Here is a 16,560-nt window from a genome sequence, read left to right as displayed (position 1 = left end):
TATGGCTATTAAACGACAGTCTCAGGTAACCAGCGTTAGCAATACAAGTAGCAGGTAAGCAGGTAACTTGTGCACAATTAAAGCGGGCTGGTTATGGCTACTAAACAACAGTCTCAGGTAACCAGCGTCAGCAATACAGGTAGCAGGTAAGCAGGAACTTGTGCACGATTAAAGCAGGCTGGTTATGGCTATTAAACGACAGTCTCAGGTAACCAGCGTTAGCAATACAAGTAGCAGGTAAGCAGGAACTTGTGCACGATTAAAGCAGGCTGGTTATGGCTACTAAACAACAGTCTCAGGTAACCAGCGTCAGCAATACAGGTAGCAGGTAAGCAGGAACTTGTGCACGATTAAAGCAGGCTGGTTATGGCTATTAAACGACAGTCTCAGGTAACCAGCGTTAGCAATACAAGTAGCAGGTAGGCAGGTAACTTGTGCACAATTAAAGCAGGCTGGTTATGGCTACTAAACAACAGTCTCAGGTAACCAGCGTCAGCAATACAGGTAGCAGGTAAGCAGGAACTTGTGCACAATTAAAGCAGGCTGGTTATGGCTACTAAACAACAGTCTCAGGTAACCAGCGTCAGCAATACAGGTAGGAGGTAAGCAGGAACTTGTGCACAATTAAAGCAGGCTGGTTATGGCTTGTTAACAACAGTCTCAGGTAACCAGCGTTCCTTAGTAGCGGATAAATGCATTAACATTAGCTTTCACACTGCTGGGCGGAGCTTGCATAAAAAGAACTATCAGTACCAGCATTCCTTAATAGCAGATAAATGCATTAACATTAGCTTTCACACTGCTGGGCGGAGCTTGCATAAAAAAGACTATCAGTATCAGCAATCCTTAATAGCGGATAAATGCTTTAACATTAACTTTAACACTGCTGGGCGGAGCTTGCATAAAAAAAGAACTATCAGTATCAGCAATCCTTAATAGCGGATAAATACATTCACAAATATATAAGGGTAGTCTACCCCCTTTTACAACATTCCAAAACAAATATGTGGGGCACAGCACTAGTGGGGAGCCTCTTCCCCTGGAATACAATATATTGCCCCCAGATTACAGAGTCTTTGCAGCAGAAGGGGTTAAGCCGGGCACATACAAATGAGGGGAGCGCAACCCCTAATTATCTAAACTTTGCGGGGGTACTATCATGAGGGGAGCACACCCCTTTTATTACATAAGATGTTCCCAATTGCAGAGTTTATGCAGCGGAAGGGGTTAAATACCGGACACAGGGGTTCTTAGGGGTGTCTACACCCTTTTTTAAATACTATGTCCCCTATTAGCAGAGTTTTTGCAGCGGAGGGCACAACAGGGGCAGAGTAGGGCAGCGGAAGGGCGATCAGGGTCTCACCACCTGCTGCGGCGCTTCTGCCACCTCCGATGCTCCGCTTCTTCATTCCTTCTGCCGGCGATGTCCTCTTCTGCTCCGGTCCCCGCCGTCCTCTCACTGGTCTCCAGCCGCAGGTCCGCGCCGTCCTCTCACTGGTCTCCTGCCGCAGGTCGCTTTTCTCCGTGCAGCAGGCTCCGGTCCGCGCCGTCATCTCCCACGCAGGGGTCTTCTCGGGTCCTCGCCGTACTCCAGCCGCCAGGGGTCCTCGCTGGGGTCTTCTTCCCGGGGTCGTCCTTCGCGGTGCCTGCGCGCTTCTCGCCACTCCAGCGGCCGCTTTTCTTCCTGATCCAGGGGATGGGGGTCTTCACTGCTCTGCTGAACGGGCTGCGGTTCCTCCGTTCCAACGCTCCAGTCTCTCGGCAGCGGCGGCTCTTCTCCGCACTCCATCCCCGCTGGCCCTGACGCGGCCAGCTCTTCCCCTCTGCAGCAGGGTCTCCAGTCGTCTACAGCGCCGACGATCTCCATGGCGTGGCAGGCGGCTCCTCTTCTTCCCCAGGCAGGTCATCACGTCAAATCCCGGTGGCGGCTGAGCTGGGCAACAGGCTCACTTGAGCAGAGGCTCCTCACTTCAGGCTCCCGGATACTACATGGCTCCACTTCCCCAGGTACACTTTCCCATCCTCCAGGGTCTCTTTCTCCTGTGCTGTGAGGCTTCTTTTAAGGGTCCTGGTGCTCCTCCACCTCCCCTCTCCTCTATGATGACTGGCTCCCGGGGCCCCAGCAACAGACTACCCCCTGGTCACTCTGCCCTACAACCCAGGGGACCCAATCAGCTGGGGACATGTTTCCCAGACTTTTTATGTTGCTGGGTAAGAAGTGACAGGACCAGAGAATTGGCGGCAAAATCCCTGTCCCAATCTGACAGGGTCACATAAAGTTCAGCCCACGATCTACTCTGGGACTTGTAGTTCCACAATGTAAACAAAAAAAAAATCACAAGGGGATCTCCATGGTGCAATAGCTTCAGGGTATTACACATGGTTTTGCCCAACTGCTAAAAAATTTCCTGCTGCGATCAACTTGGAATTACCCCCTATGTGATGGAGCCAGGGTCCCCAGTTACATGCAGGCTGCTGATAGTTGCACTGCGCTGTGATAGAGCCAGGATCCCCAGTTACATGCAGGTTATTGGTAGCTGCACTGCACTATGATGGAGCCAGTGTCCCCAGTTACATGCAGGCTGTTGGAAGATGCACTGCACTATGTGATGGAGCCAGTGTCCCTAGTTACATGCAGGCTGTTGGAAGATGCACTGCACTATGATGGAGCCAGTGTCCCTAGTTACATGCAGGCTGTTGGAAGATGCACTGCACTATGTGATGGAGCCAGTGTCCCTAGTTACATGCAGGCTGTTGGAAGATGCACTGCACTATGTGATGGAGCCAGTGTCCCCAGTTACATGCAGGCTGTTGGAAGATGCACTGCACTATGTGATGGAGCCAGTGTCCCTAGTTACATGCAGGCTGTTGGAAGATGCACTGCACTATGATGGAGCCAGGGTCCCCAGGTACATACAGGCTGCTGATAGCTGCACTATATGATGGAGCCAGGGTCCCCAGGTACATACAGGCTGCTGATAGCTGCACTATATGATGGAGCCAGGGTCCCCAGGTACATACAGGCTGCTGCACTATGTGACGGAGCCAGGGTCCCCAGTTACATGCAAGCTGCTTGCTGCTGACGGGAATGCAATGGATGGGGAAAACCAGGCAAGCTGCTAATGTAGCCGGAGTGAGGGGGATGGGTGGAGCACACAGCTCTCTCTGCTGGCTGCTGCTGCTGCTGCTGATGGAGGCGGGAGGGCGGTGCATTCACCTCAGCGCAGCAGCAGGGCCGAGTGGTGCAGTACCCCCAGGCATCCTGTAGGAGTCGCTGCTTCCTCTCCTCCCCGCCCCTCTCCGGGAGGAATCAGTGCAGCTGTTGCTGTGTCTGAGGCTGCAGCGGAATCACACAGTCACTCCCTTCATTCCATCCGTGCTCCGTGCCCCGGCGGCTGTCCTCCACCCGCAGGCTCCCCGCAGCAGCAGCGCTCCAGGTAATCCAGCACTATTCCCGGGCTCCTGAATCCTGCATGGGAGAGGTGGACAGGAGCCGTGATCTGGGGATGGGGGACCGTGTTGTGGACGGGTGGATGCTGTCGGTGCACACTACATGTCCCGGGGTCTGTGTGGGGGGCTGCGGATACACCGGGGAGGCTCTGTGCTGCTGCTGCAGCAGCCTCTGCATCATTGTGTTGCTTCAGAGCCCTCTCCATGCGCTGCTGAGGTGACTGGCGGGGGTGATAAGATGTCAAGGAGGGGCTTGTGGGGGGACCCACCGTGTGCTGCTGCTCCCACAGGGGGCATTCGTTCTGGATGGGGGGGGGGGGGGGGGGGGGTTTATATAAGGGAAAAATGGGAAATGAAAGTGCATGGGGTGCTGGATAACGGTGCAAGGTCTGCACACAGGCGTGGTCCTATGTGGATGGATGGGAATGGGCTGCCTCCCCCATGTAACACTACACATCTGGGTGTTTTCTGCCCCTCCTCACTCTATTATACAATGAGATATCTATCTATCTATCTATCTCATTGTATAATAGATATAATCACACATTTTGCAGAATATATATTCATTGTGCATGTTTGATTTCTTACTCATTGCTCTTATTTTGTGGTTTTGTGTGTGTGTGTGTGTATATTCTCTCTCACACACAGGTTTGGCGTCACTGTTGAATCATTGCCATGGGTTTATATTACCTCCCTCTAATCCCCGCTTAAAATTGGCTAATTTTTTTTTGCCCATTCTATTAATTGTAATGATTCCCCATAATGACTTGATGTAAATCTGCCTTGCGCTTGGAACAGGTGGACCACAGTGTCCTCTCTTAGAGGTCTGCCTTTGCACCAGTGTTCCTGCAAGGTCCTCCATGCACTGTGCATGCCAGTGCCACCATCTCCCCTGGCACTGCGTGTGTTAACGTGGGGACATGTCAACCCCTCCGACGTATTTGTCTGGGAAGGATCCACCTGGGGTGTCTGACATGCGATGCAGTACGGAGCCATTCACATGCGCCCTGCGCTGCTGCTGAGAATGATGCAGCACTATGCAGCAAACTGACAAACCACGGTGTGTTCCTGGCTGCTTACATGGGCATAGGCTGTGGTGCCCATCGCAACCCCACCCAGGGATGGGAGGGGGGATTAATGCAGGCTGTTCTATTACCTTCCCCTGATCAAGCTGTGCCCGGTGGATGAAGCCCTCTCGATTTACTGCTGTAATATTGAAACTTCAAGAGCATTTGTTCTAATGGCAGTTGTGTTTGTGTGTAGCCCTTTGCTTGTCATGCTGCCCTGGTACGAAGGCAAATGGGGGTGGTTAATTATAGTGCTGCAGATTTAATGCGGTCAAATGGAGATGCTTCCAGCCTTGAGGTCTAGCACATTAACCCATTCACTCCAGGAGAAGCCTGTAATGCGTTGAGTTGATCTTGCAAGTAAGGGATGTTTAATTAGTGTTGCGGTTATTAGTGCAAGTTTGTTGGGCGGTCAAATTAAATTAGTTATTAGAACAATTGAAAACATTCGCTTGGACGTAACAGCTGTGCAGCAATAAAGTCTCTGTGTTTTATTGTCCACATTTAAGTTCTCGCATATACGATATATGCAGAGATTTAATATGATCACTCTTTACAGATTCTATCGGACATCTCTTGTAGATACAAGATGTTTACACGCCCTAGTGCACGTCCTGATTTGTGTCCAGGTCATTGTTTTAAGTTTGTTGTTTATGGGACGGTGCCAACTTACAGCTGGTTGTGCCCTTCAGACAGCAGGGCTGTTGTATTTGACTGAGACCTATTTGGTCACAGACCTCATCGTTTTTCCATCATATAGATCGGTACAATTGTGGATACTCTGCACCTGCCGAGCTACAGTGCTGGAATGTGATGCACCCATTCCTGAGTGGATGTATGGAATAGTTCTCAGGCGTGGCAGGATGTACGAAATTCCTGCTACAACTTCCAACCCTTCCATAGGAAAGAGAAGTGAACACTTGCGTACTGTAGAGCTTATTTGGAAGAAAAAGATTTTTGAAGACCTTTTTGTAAATATTCTTTTCATTGCACTTTTTTTTTTTTTTTAATATCTGACCCACTTTGGCTGAATCCGGAGCATGTATGAACTAGCATTTACATATATAAAAGGAAATATGCTACGAAGTTTGGGAATTTGACCATCATTTCCTGGAAGTATAATTGTCCAAGCAAACTTTCTTGGCCGGGAAAAAAATAAAATATAAATTATATATAAATTTTGTTTTCCATTTAGCTTTTATGGAACATTCACAATTTCAAAACCACTTTATATTAACTCTCTATTCTTGACTCAAAAAATCTAGCACATAATTGTTTTGTTCCTCTTAGGTGATGTAGTTTATGGCAAGAAATAGTCCTCGTTTTGGACAGCCCTCATCTGACTTAAGTGTTTTGGTAATATTTGCCAAAATAAACTTTAATACATGGGATTTGTCCCGGATCTCTGTGCATGGCGGTGTATCCTAGTCCAGATTAGTAATGCAGTGTTGTTACGCCCTTATTTAAATAAAAATGTACCCCCACGAAGTGTACTGGATGAAGTTAGACATTTTACTTCGGTAGTGTGGCTCTTCTGGTTTTCCATCTTCTTAACATTGTTAATGTAGATTTTCCACCGAATACTACAGTGTTGGGTTTCTGTGAAGTGTATAGTTTGTATTAATAATGTCAGAGAAAATGGTATATACACAAGTGACTGTGGAAATAGTTTTCCTGGGAATGGCATGTGTGAAGTGGGGCTTGCATGCTAAATACTTATCATTGATGTTTGGAATTGTTCCAATAGCAATCTCGGGTGTATGATGACTAAAGAATATCTCAGGTTATTTGGTGGGCAGCAGTCAGCACCAGTAACACAGACTTCAGAGGCGTTATAACTGCATTATTGATCGCAATGAGAACTGAATCCAAATATTGGTTATGAAAGAGTATTTATGACTGGGAAAAGCCATTTTGTTTCTTTAAATGAGCAAATAACACAATGGGGTCAATTCAATTCGGCAACTTATGAATAGCGCCGGGAATTAGCTCCCGACGCTATTCAATTCAGCTGCTAGTTACCCGCAATTGTCGGGAATTCTCTCATACCCGGGGATGAGAGAAGAAACCCGACAAAAGTGCTTCCTCGCGGCCTGCGCGAGGCTGATTCTGTTGGGAATCAGCCTCGCGCCGGGTAGTTAAGTCGGAGAATGCCCGTTCTCCCGACAATTCAACCTGTTTAGTCGGCGAGAACGGTACATCGCCGACTTAACTGGAGCTGAATTGAATAGCGTCGGGAGCTAATTCCCGGCACTATTCATAAGTTGCCGAATTGAATTGACCCCAATGTCTATCTTTTGTCGCCATATTTGTCATGGGCGAGGTTAACTGTTGCGTTTCTTTGTCAACTCATCCATTCCGTAGATCCAGTCTGGGATTCAGATTACCGTAACCATTGTCTATTTTGTTTGCATTTATTGTAGAGTAAGGGGGACCAAAATAGTGTGTTCATAGGGGCCCATGCGATCTCATTCTTAGCTTGCTCTTACTTGTTAAGCGGTAGCAATTGTGTAAGGTGTATGTCAATTTTAACAAAATTGTTTGGGATCTTGACTGGACATCTTGTCAGATCTCTCTATCTGTTGCCTCCTCACGATGGAAATGCATAGTTTGCGGGCTAAGCCGGTACTTAAATGCATTCTGGCACAAATTCCCATTTAATTGAGAAGCTTAAATATTAGTTGAGCTCCCCCAAAAATGGCACACCGGGGCTATTCCCAATGATGGATGTCCACAATCCGGTTTAGCTGCGTAAAGGGTTGGGCGCCCTCGTTACCCCGGGGGTAGCGAGCTGAAATGATTATACCACACCCGTCAGCAGAAACAGAACGGGTGTGGAAGGGGGTGAAAATAATTGAATACCGCCCATAGAGCGGGAATAGATCCTGTGGCGAGCGCAGCGAGCAGACTCTTAGCGCTCGCCCCACTGCCGGCATTCTGGCGAAGGGGATGCAGCTGTTGGGATATTGACAGCCGACATCCTCTATGTAACCCAAAAATGGCTACCTCCGTTGTGGGAACATGTACCCTTAATCTAAACAAGTGTTTCCGAAATTCGGTCATCAAGGTACCCTAACAGCTAAGGTTTTAAGGCTGTCCATGCTTGAGCACAGGTGACTTAATTAGTACTTGAGTCATTTTTATTTAACTATTTGTTAAAGCATGTATATCCTTAAAGCTTGGACGGTTACAGTTCCTTGAGGACCGAGTATGGAAAATTCTGATCTAGATCAGGGGTACCCAACTCCAGTTCTCAAGTACCACCTAACAGATCATGTTTTGGGGATTTCTTTCATCATGCGCAGGTGAGATAATATATTTTGCTGGCACTGTAACTATACCACCTGCTTCCCCAGACAGAAATCCTCAAATTCTGACCTGTTGGGAAAACTTGAGGTTTGAAGTTGAGAATCACTGGTCTCTAGGGGGGAGATTCAAATGTTTGAAAAGTCGGTTGGGTGTCTGTTTTTTACTGTCTATTAGATAGGAAAAAACAGACTCCCAACTGACTTTTCAAACATTTGAATCTCCCCCTAGATGTTTTAACTGAAGGAGTGAAATGCGTCTGCTGTGGGATATGTTTCCCTTGTTTGAGCATAGGTGGGTTCGTTGTTGGCTGTTATTAAAAGATCCACAGGTGTTACAACTGTGGTCATTTCACTTGTGATTCTTTCAGAAATCCTAAAAACATACTGTTTGGGTTCCCAGAGGACTTCAATTTAGAAACGTGATTCTCAACTCAAGTACCCCCAACGTGTCAGGTTTTCAGGATTTCTAACTGTTGAAACAAGTGCTGTAATTACTTATCCAGCATAATAGATGGACTCCAGAAAACATGACCTGTTGTGGGTGCTTGAGGACTGGCAATGAGAACCGCTGCTCTTCAGTAAAGGAAAAAAGATGTAAAATTGTAATAAGACTGTGAGATACCAAGAGAGGTAACTTGGAACGACTGTCTGATACAGGTACCACCATATAGTCCGTACACAAGCACAAAGCTGTATATTTAGAATCCCCACACCTGCTGTGCTGCAGCGTAGGAATATACTGGGACATGCCTGCATGGAAATTCCCACAGTACTCTCAGCAGTTCATGTTTTCAGGGATTTCTTAATCGTATGTAGGTGACTTATTTCGATCAGTTATTATTCATCTTGCTTTTACAAAGGGAATTTCCCAAAACATGACCTGCTGAGGAAACTTGAGGACTGGAGTTGAAAAGTCCTAGTATAATGTAGCCTACATTTCCAGACACAGGACGTTTCCCAGTTCTGATGTCACTTCCAGTATGGGGACAGCAAATGTTACTGACAGCTGCATGGTATATGGTGTCTGGTATTAGGATGGTAACACATTGACATTGTTCCTTTTGTCGTCACTGTCTTTAATCATCTAAATAAAAGTGGGTGTTTGTTGGGTTTGATTGCCCATCGTGTGATATATCTGGTAACGGCATTATGAGTGTCTTTTGCAGATATGTGTTACTTTGTTTACTGAATTGTTTACTGACACAATCGGTAATACAGAGCCTTTGGGTTATCTGCAGGCTGTTCCTCTCCCTGCTACAACTACATTTGAGTATGATATAAAAAAAAATAAACTGCTTTGGATGTTTACAGATACTCTAAGGGGGCGATTCAATTGTTTGAGAGAATTATCTCCTGTCCATTTTAGATGAGCGTTAATTCCTAGAAACAATTGAATCTCGCCCTAAAAATGTAATTCCAGGGTGACATTATTAGATGAGCATGCACTCCTTCCTTTGCTGCGCCCCCTTTTTTGAAGGTCCTAATTATGAGTAGATCTAATAGTGAATAAGGGCATGTGCTGTGTTTTTCGTGAAGTGGGGTCACTTTGTGTAAGCTGTGCGTTTGAGGGCTTTTGGGGATATTATGGAGAAAATGCGAGGCCTGAGTGGTATACGGTAGGATTTTGGAACATGTAAAGGGCTTATGGAGGTGCCAAGGTTGTTTTTGAAGACTGCCTGTGGCTCCTTTTTGAGGGTGTGGCCCTTGCAGGCTTTCAGGTTGCCCTCTGTCTTAGGCAGTGCTCTATGTGCTGATATTAAACTCTCCCATAAGTCTGAAACCTTTGAAAACCGAAAACCAACATAAGGTAATAGTCTATAGTGGATACCACTTATCCAAATATATTTACAGGAATTAATATATTTATGTCTTATATGTTCTTTATGTAAAGAGCACTTATGCAACTTAAGGTTCCAGGACCTTTAAAAAAATAAAAACAACAACTGTGTGTGGTGATGGATTGCCTAATATAATTTATATTATGGGGTATGCTTCTTCATATTGTATAGATTCTTGGTTTTACAGTGCTAGTATCCAATTTCCTTCTCTGTTTTAATTTATAGTTTCTATTTTAAGGGCACTTACTTGACGTCTGAATTGCTTAAATACCAATCCATGTTGAGTTAACGTCTATACTTGTGTGTTGAACTCTGTGGTATAATAGGATCTCCAATCCCATCTTTGTATGCTTCTATAAGCTTGTTTAATGATTTAAATTTTATTTATTTGTTATTGCAGATATCCTTCATTAAGATCCAGATTAGGTTAACTAGAAAATAAACATTCACCATAGTAGTCCCCCTCCTCCCAAACACCATGCTCCAATCAGTAATCCTTCACCCACTCTCCCACACCCACTCAGTGCTCTGCATTTTGTCAGCAGCCTGCATTTCCGCTCTGCACACTAAGTGCAATCAGATACTGTTCTTCCTCTGGTCCCATATACCGAAACATGAGGTAACGGTGTCATGACCTCAAAATTGCATAGTACATACTCGGAGGTCCCATGTGTTCTGGTTTTCCCAAGACTGCCAGTTGTGCTACTGCAAAACATCTGAAAAAAGTTTAGTTTTATTTTTGTTTGCTTTTTATTTTACTTCACAATCCCTCTCTCCCTTAATTATTAGTGAGAATAAGCATTTGCTTTAAGGCATCCTGCAACCATAGAGCCACACTCCCCAATGATGTAAGACCAGACACTATGCAGTTGTATTGTGAGAAGATTACTATGCCTTAATAAAACTGACAGGAGGGCTTTGGGACCTGATAAGGGAGTTATAATGTAGAGACACAACAGTGATGCTTTACTAGCAGATTATAGCTTGCTGAGAGTTACGGACATCTTTGTGGATGGTTGGTCTGGTGATGCAGCAAAAATATAATTATCAACCTGTTCAGGTTTGGGTCTCCTCATTGCTGATTATTCTGTAAAAGTATATTTTGGTAATATATTTATGCTAGTATTCTGCATTGTCAAGCCTCCTACGCCAACACTAAATATAATCCCTGCATCTCTTCATATTGATTAATATACTCCAGTAAAAATGTTCTGCATTGCACATCCCCAGCTCTTTCGTACCAAACCTGTATGACTGGTAAGGGATCGGTAATATGAGTGCATATAATGGATTAGTAAACACGAGAAGATCTTGAAGTACAGCGGCTAATTCAATGCAGCAAAATGAATTACGGACAGAAATAACGGAGAATTTAATAAATATCTGCAGCACAGTAAAGGTTAGATCTTGCATATGTAATCTCTGTCAGTGAGATGGATGCAGCCAAGAGTTTCAATCTCTGTAGAAATAATTTTGTAGTGTAATTGTGACAACTCGACGGTCTTTGGCTGTGGACTTCTGGTGGTCTGCACATACTGTATATGGTATTGGACTAAGTTTTGCTCTGAGGAGACGTATACACATGATGCGCTAACAAATATTGGGGCAGATGTATTAAGCAAAGAGAAGTGATAAAGTGGAAGGTGATAATGCATCAGCCAATCAGCTCCTAACTGACGTGTTACAGGCTGGGTTTGAAAAATGACAGTTAGGAGCTGACTGGCTGGTGCGTTATCACCTTTCACTTTATCACTTCACCAGGCTTAATACATCTGCCCCATTGTGGCAGATGTACTAAGCCTGGAGAAGGGACAAAGCAGTGATAAGTGGAAGGCGATAACACACCAGCCAACCAGCTCCTAACTGCCAATTTACATATTGGAGCTGATTGGCTGGTGCGTTATCACCTTGCACTCATCACTGCTTTATCACTTCTCCAGGCTTAATACATCTGCCCCATTGGGTGGTCCGCTCTTGTTCCAAAGTTTTTGAGAACTTTTTCATGGAAGATTTTGTTTCCATCAACTTTTATTAAGGTATTCGTTCCATTAACAACGCAAAAGGTGGAATGGTACAGAAGAGAAAGAGGGGGGGGGGGGAGGGGGGAGAAAGGGTTCATTTATTAATATGTATATAGCGCTGTTCTCACAGTAGGACTGAAAGGGGGGCTTCTGTTCGGGTGCAGATATCTCGGATGCATACATTCCTGACATGGCCAGCAGAAAGTGCGAGAAGTTGGCTGTTTGGGCACCCAAACAGCATTTATTGGCATTATTTTTTCGACGTAGCAATGCGCTTTGCACAGCTAAACCTGGTGCTTTTGAGCACCTACAGCATTTGAATTGCTTCGTTTGCCAAAAATACACTTGACCCCCTCACCCCCCCCCCCCCCCCCCTTTCTCCCCCAGTCCTATTTTGCATACTGTGTGAGCTGCTGCTCGAGGGACCCGGTATTTCAACCCTGGTTGTGAGCAGGGTTGAACACGTTTTCAACCCTGCTCACTGTGCGGTGTGAACAGGAGTCGGGCCGATGCGACCCGTTTCCCGTTCATTATCTGTGTACGGGCATCGCTTAGAGATCATGTGATCTCCAAGCGCCGTCACCACTGATGTCACCAACCCGGCAATATGCCGGGTTGCAGTCAGCGGTAGCGGGGCGCCTGAGACGGTTCGGACACTGGGAGCTCCCGTGTGCGACCCGCCTTAGGTGTTCCTAAAGGGTTATGATACAGCAGCCCAAAGATATGCATAGAGTAGAGGGGCAGGCTGACTCAGGGGCCCGTGTGCACTGCATACGCTGCTCTCCTTCTTGATACACGTCTGTTGTGCTGATCATCCAGATCAGTGAGGCCGGTGTGCAGGTTGGGTTTGTGGCTCCTCAGCAAAGCGAGTCCCCAGTGCTGCCTGATGCATGGTTGGTCAGTAGCTGCATTTCTCTGCTCACAATTCCTCTTTGAAGTGTAATTTTTCAATCTTTGGGGCAGATGTATTAACCTGGAGAAGGGATAATGACGTGATAAAGGGGGGGTATCCAGTTTTGCCCGTTTTTAGGTCGAATTTACATTCCACCTATTAAATCCCCGTGCCGTTTAGTCGACCGTTTGAAAAATCAGGCACTGGCGAAATCGCCGCCAATATGTGTTTTGGCGAATTCACAGGCGTTTTTGCCCATTTTTGGCGCAATTTTCAAAAATTGATTACCATGATTTGATACCCTGTGTTGAACTAGTGCCATTTTTTCGACCAGTCGAAAAAAAGTCATTTAAATTGAATGCCCCCCTAAGCAGTGATAAGCGCAAGGTGATAATGCACCAGCCAATCATTACAGATTTGAAAAATGACAGTTAGGAGCTGATTGGCTGGTGTTATCACTTTCCACTTATCACTGCTTTATCACTTCTCCAGGCTTAATACATCTGCCCCTCTGTTCCCAATGGACAATGCTGGTATTTGTACACTAGCTGTGAGCATATGAAGACTCTGCATTATTTATAGTGGGGACACTTAGGCTACTTCTAGGCTACCATCACCCTAATGGGTTAGCTGTTCGGTCTTTATCAGTACGAAGTGCCTTCCTCCATAGCCCTCATTTCCTATACTCCGCTTTATCTCTGTCAGTTGAATGGCAGCCTATATTTATCCAGCAAAGATTAGAGCGCTAAAACCATGGACAGCAGCAAAACCCTAAGCCTAACTTCTGTCTGTCGGGAATTTGCTGCTCTGTGTTTTTCCAGGGAATCGTGTCCAACAGCTGCACATATTGAGAGTAAACATGGAAATTTCAAGGTCGCAATGTTGTTTTGTTTTTATAATGAATAATTCTCCGAAGGCATTGTGTGTTTATAGAGTGATTTGTGTTATTTTTCTTTTTTTTGGGTGGAAAAAAAGTTTGAAATAGAGCTAATAATTGAAGGCTAATGTGATTCCGCTCATGGACCCACGTGTGTCCCTCTGTCTTACGTGCTACAGGTCCGGCTGTGTCCTGACCGCGTAACTTTGCTGCATCCTGGATCTTTGTCAATGCCTTTAATTTCACACATGGAAAGGAGGCACCAGTATACTATATAGCTCATCACAATGGGAAATATTTCTCCACCTCCATTATGTTTTCCTAAACTCCATCATCCCTTCAGTCACATGTTGTTGTTACCCCGATTTCTCTTACGTCCTAGAGGATGCTGGGGACTCCGTAAGGACCATGGGGTATAGACGGGCTCCGCAGGAGATAGGGCACCTGAAAAGAACTTTTACTATGGGTGTGCACTGGCTCCTCCCTCTATGCCCCTCCTCCAGACCTCAGTTAGATCTTGTGCCCAGAGGAGAATGGGTGCACTGCAGAGAGCTCTCCTGAGTTTTCTGTTGAAAAATAATTTTGTTAGTTTTTTTATTTTCAGGGAGTCCTGTTGGCAACAGGCTCCCTGCATCGTGGGACTGAGGGGAGAGAAGCAGGGCTGGCTTAACGGTTGGGCTCTGTTTCTAAGGCTACTGGACACCATTAGCTCCAGAGGGAGTCGGAACACAGGTCTCACCTGGGGTTCGTCCCGGATCCGCGCCGCCGTCCTCCTCACCGATGCCGAAGATAGAAGCCGGGTGAGTATGAGAAGGCAGAAGACATCATAGGCGGCAGAAGACATCAGATCTTCATGAGGTAAGGAGCGCAGCGGTAAGCTGCGCGCCATTGCTCCCATTCACACACACAGAGCAGCACTGAAGGGTGCAGGGCGCAGGGGGGGGCGCCCTGGGCAGCAATAAACCTCACATTTGGGCACTGACAAGGTAGATTAGGCTGCTGGGCAGTAATTCTACGATCCCCCGCCATTTTCTATAAAAAAAAATCACCGGGACCGAAGCCCGCCGTCGGGTGGGCGGAGCTTGATCCTCAGCACTAACCAGCACCATTTTCTCCACAGAAGCTGCATGAGGAAAACGCTGGCTCCCTGGTCTCTCCCCTGCTGAACATTCAGGCTGGAAAAAAGAGGAGGGGGGCATTTTGAGCGCAGTGAGTGGGAATCTGGTCATATCTTTCCAGTGTTATTAAGCTCTGGGTGTGTGCTGGCATACTCTCTCTCTCCTAAGGGCCTGGTTGGGGTTTTGTCCCCTTATAGGTTAATCCCTGTGTGTGTGTGGGGTGTCGGTACGTGGTGTCGACATGTCTGAAGCGGAAGGTTTTTCCAAGGAGGAGGTGGAGCAAATGAGTGGTGTCCCCGTCGGTTGTGCCGACTCAGGAATGGGTGGACATGTGGCATATGTTGAATGCAAGTGTGGCATCCTTACATAAGAGGCTTGATAAGGCTGAATTAGGGGGGACATCAGGGGGTCAATCCTCGGATTGGACCGACTCACAGGGCCAGTCGGGGTCTCAAAAGCGTCCCTTAACACAAGACACTACTACCGACACAGACTCTGATTCCAGTGTCGACTATGACGAAGTGAAATTGCACCCTAGGGTGACAAAGCATTCAGTGTATGATTGTGGCAATAAGGGATGTGTTGCATATTGCGGATGAACCCTCGATCCCCGAAACAAGGGTGCACATGTTTAAGGGAAAGAAACAGATTATAAATTTTCCCACATCTCATGAACTAAATGATTTCTTTGAAAAAGCTTGGGAGACTCCGGAAAAGAGACCGCAGATACCCAAAAGAATTTATATGGCATACCCCTTCCCTAAACAGGACAGGGAGCGTTGGGAATCACCTCCCACTGTGGACAAGGCCCTGACGCGCTTGTCCAAGAAAGTGGCGCTACCGTCTCCTGACACAGCTGCCCTTAGGGACCCTGCAGATCGCAGGCAAGAGACTACCTTAAAGTGTATTTATTCTCATACTGGAGCAGTCCTTAGACCGACAATTGCGTCGGCATGGGTGTGTAGTGCGATTTCAGCTTGGACAGATGAGCTGACAGCTGATTTTGATAAGATGGATAAGGATACTATATTCTTAACTCTAGCCCATATTAAAGACGCAGTCTTATTTATGAGGGATGCTCAAAGGGACATTGGTTTGCTGGCTTCTAGGGCCAATGCCATGTCTCTCTGCGAGAAGATCCTTATGGACTCACCAATGGACGGGTGATGCAGATTCCAAAAAACATATGGAAGATGTATTGTTTGGGGATGGGCTGACGGACCTGGTTTCCACAGCTACAGCAGGTAAATCAAACTTTTTACCATTTATTCCCCAAAAGCAAAAGAAAGTACCACCCTATCAGATGCAGTCCTTTCGGTCGCACAAGTCCAGAAGAGGTCGGGGATCCTCCTTCCTCGCCAGAGGTAAGGGCAGAGGCAAAAGAGCACCTGCTTCGGCAGGTGCCCAGGAACAAAAGTCCTCCCCGGCTACTCCAAAGCCCACAGCATGACGCTGGGGCTCCCCTGAGGGAGTCCGCACTGGTGGGGACACGTCTTCGACTTTTCAGCCAGGCTTGGGTCAGCTCAGGCCTGAATCCTTGGGTGTTGGAAATAGTTTACCAGGGTTACAAACTGGAATTCGAGGAGGTGCCCCCGCGCCGATTTTTCAAATCGGCCCTACCAGCTTCCACATCGGAACGGGATGTAGTGTTACTACTCAACCCTATTTGTGGTCCCGAAACCGGACGGTTCGGTCACACCTATTTTGAATCTGAAGTCCCTAAACCTGTACATAAAAAGATTCAAATTCAAAATGGAATCACTCAGAGCGATAATAGCCAATATGGAGGAGGGGGAGTTTATGGTGTCTCTGGACATAAAGGATGCGTACCTTCATGTCCCCATATATTCCCCCCATCAGGAATACCTGAGATTCGCTGTACAGGATTGTCATTACCAATTTCAGACGTTGCCGTTTGGGCTTTCCACGGCCCGAGGATTTTCACCAAGATAATGGCGGAAATGATGGTGGTCCTGCGCAAGCATGGAG

At 46.6% G+C, this 16,560-nt stretch overlaps 1 protein-coding gene across 1 annotated transcript in view; it reads left to right on the top strand.

Moving 5' to 3' along the window:
* Nucleotides 1-3,284: 3,284 nt before the first annotated feature.
* Nucleotides 3,285-16,560, top strand: part of SPTBN1 (spectrin beta, non-erythrocytic 1) — a 289,366-nt gene continuing 276,090 nt past the window's right edge. Inside the window, exon 1 of the mRNA XM_063918643.1 lies at nucleotides 3,285-3,437. The gene's annotated coding sequence lies outside the window, so the exon portion shown is untranslated. The remainder of the gene's footprint in view (nucleotides 3,438-16,560) is intronic.

This window comes from Pseudophryne corroboree, chromosome 4, assembly GCF_028390025.1.
Source record: "Pseudophryne corroboree isolate aPseCor3 chromosome 4, aPseCor3.hap2, whole genome shotgun sequence".
Lineage (NCBI taxonomy): Eukaryota > Metazoa > Chordata > Amphibia > Anura > Myobatrachidae > Pseudophryne > Pseudophryne corroboree.
The sequence above is the reverse complement of the archived record's forward strand: the minus strand, read 5'-3'. Positions and strand labels throughout refer to the sequence as shown.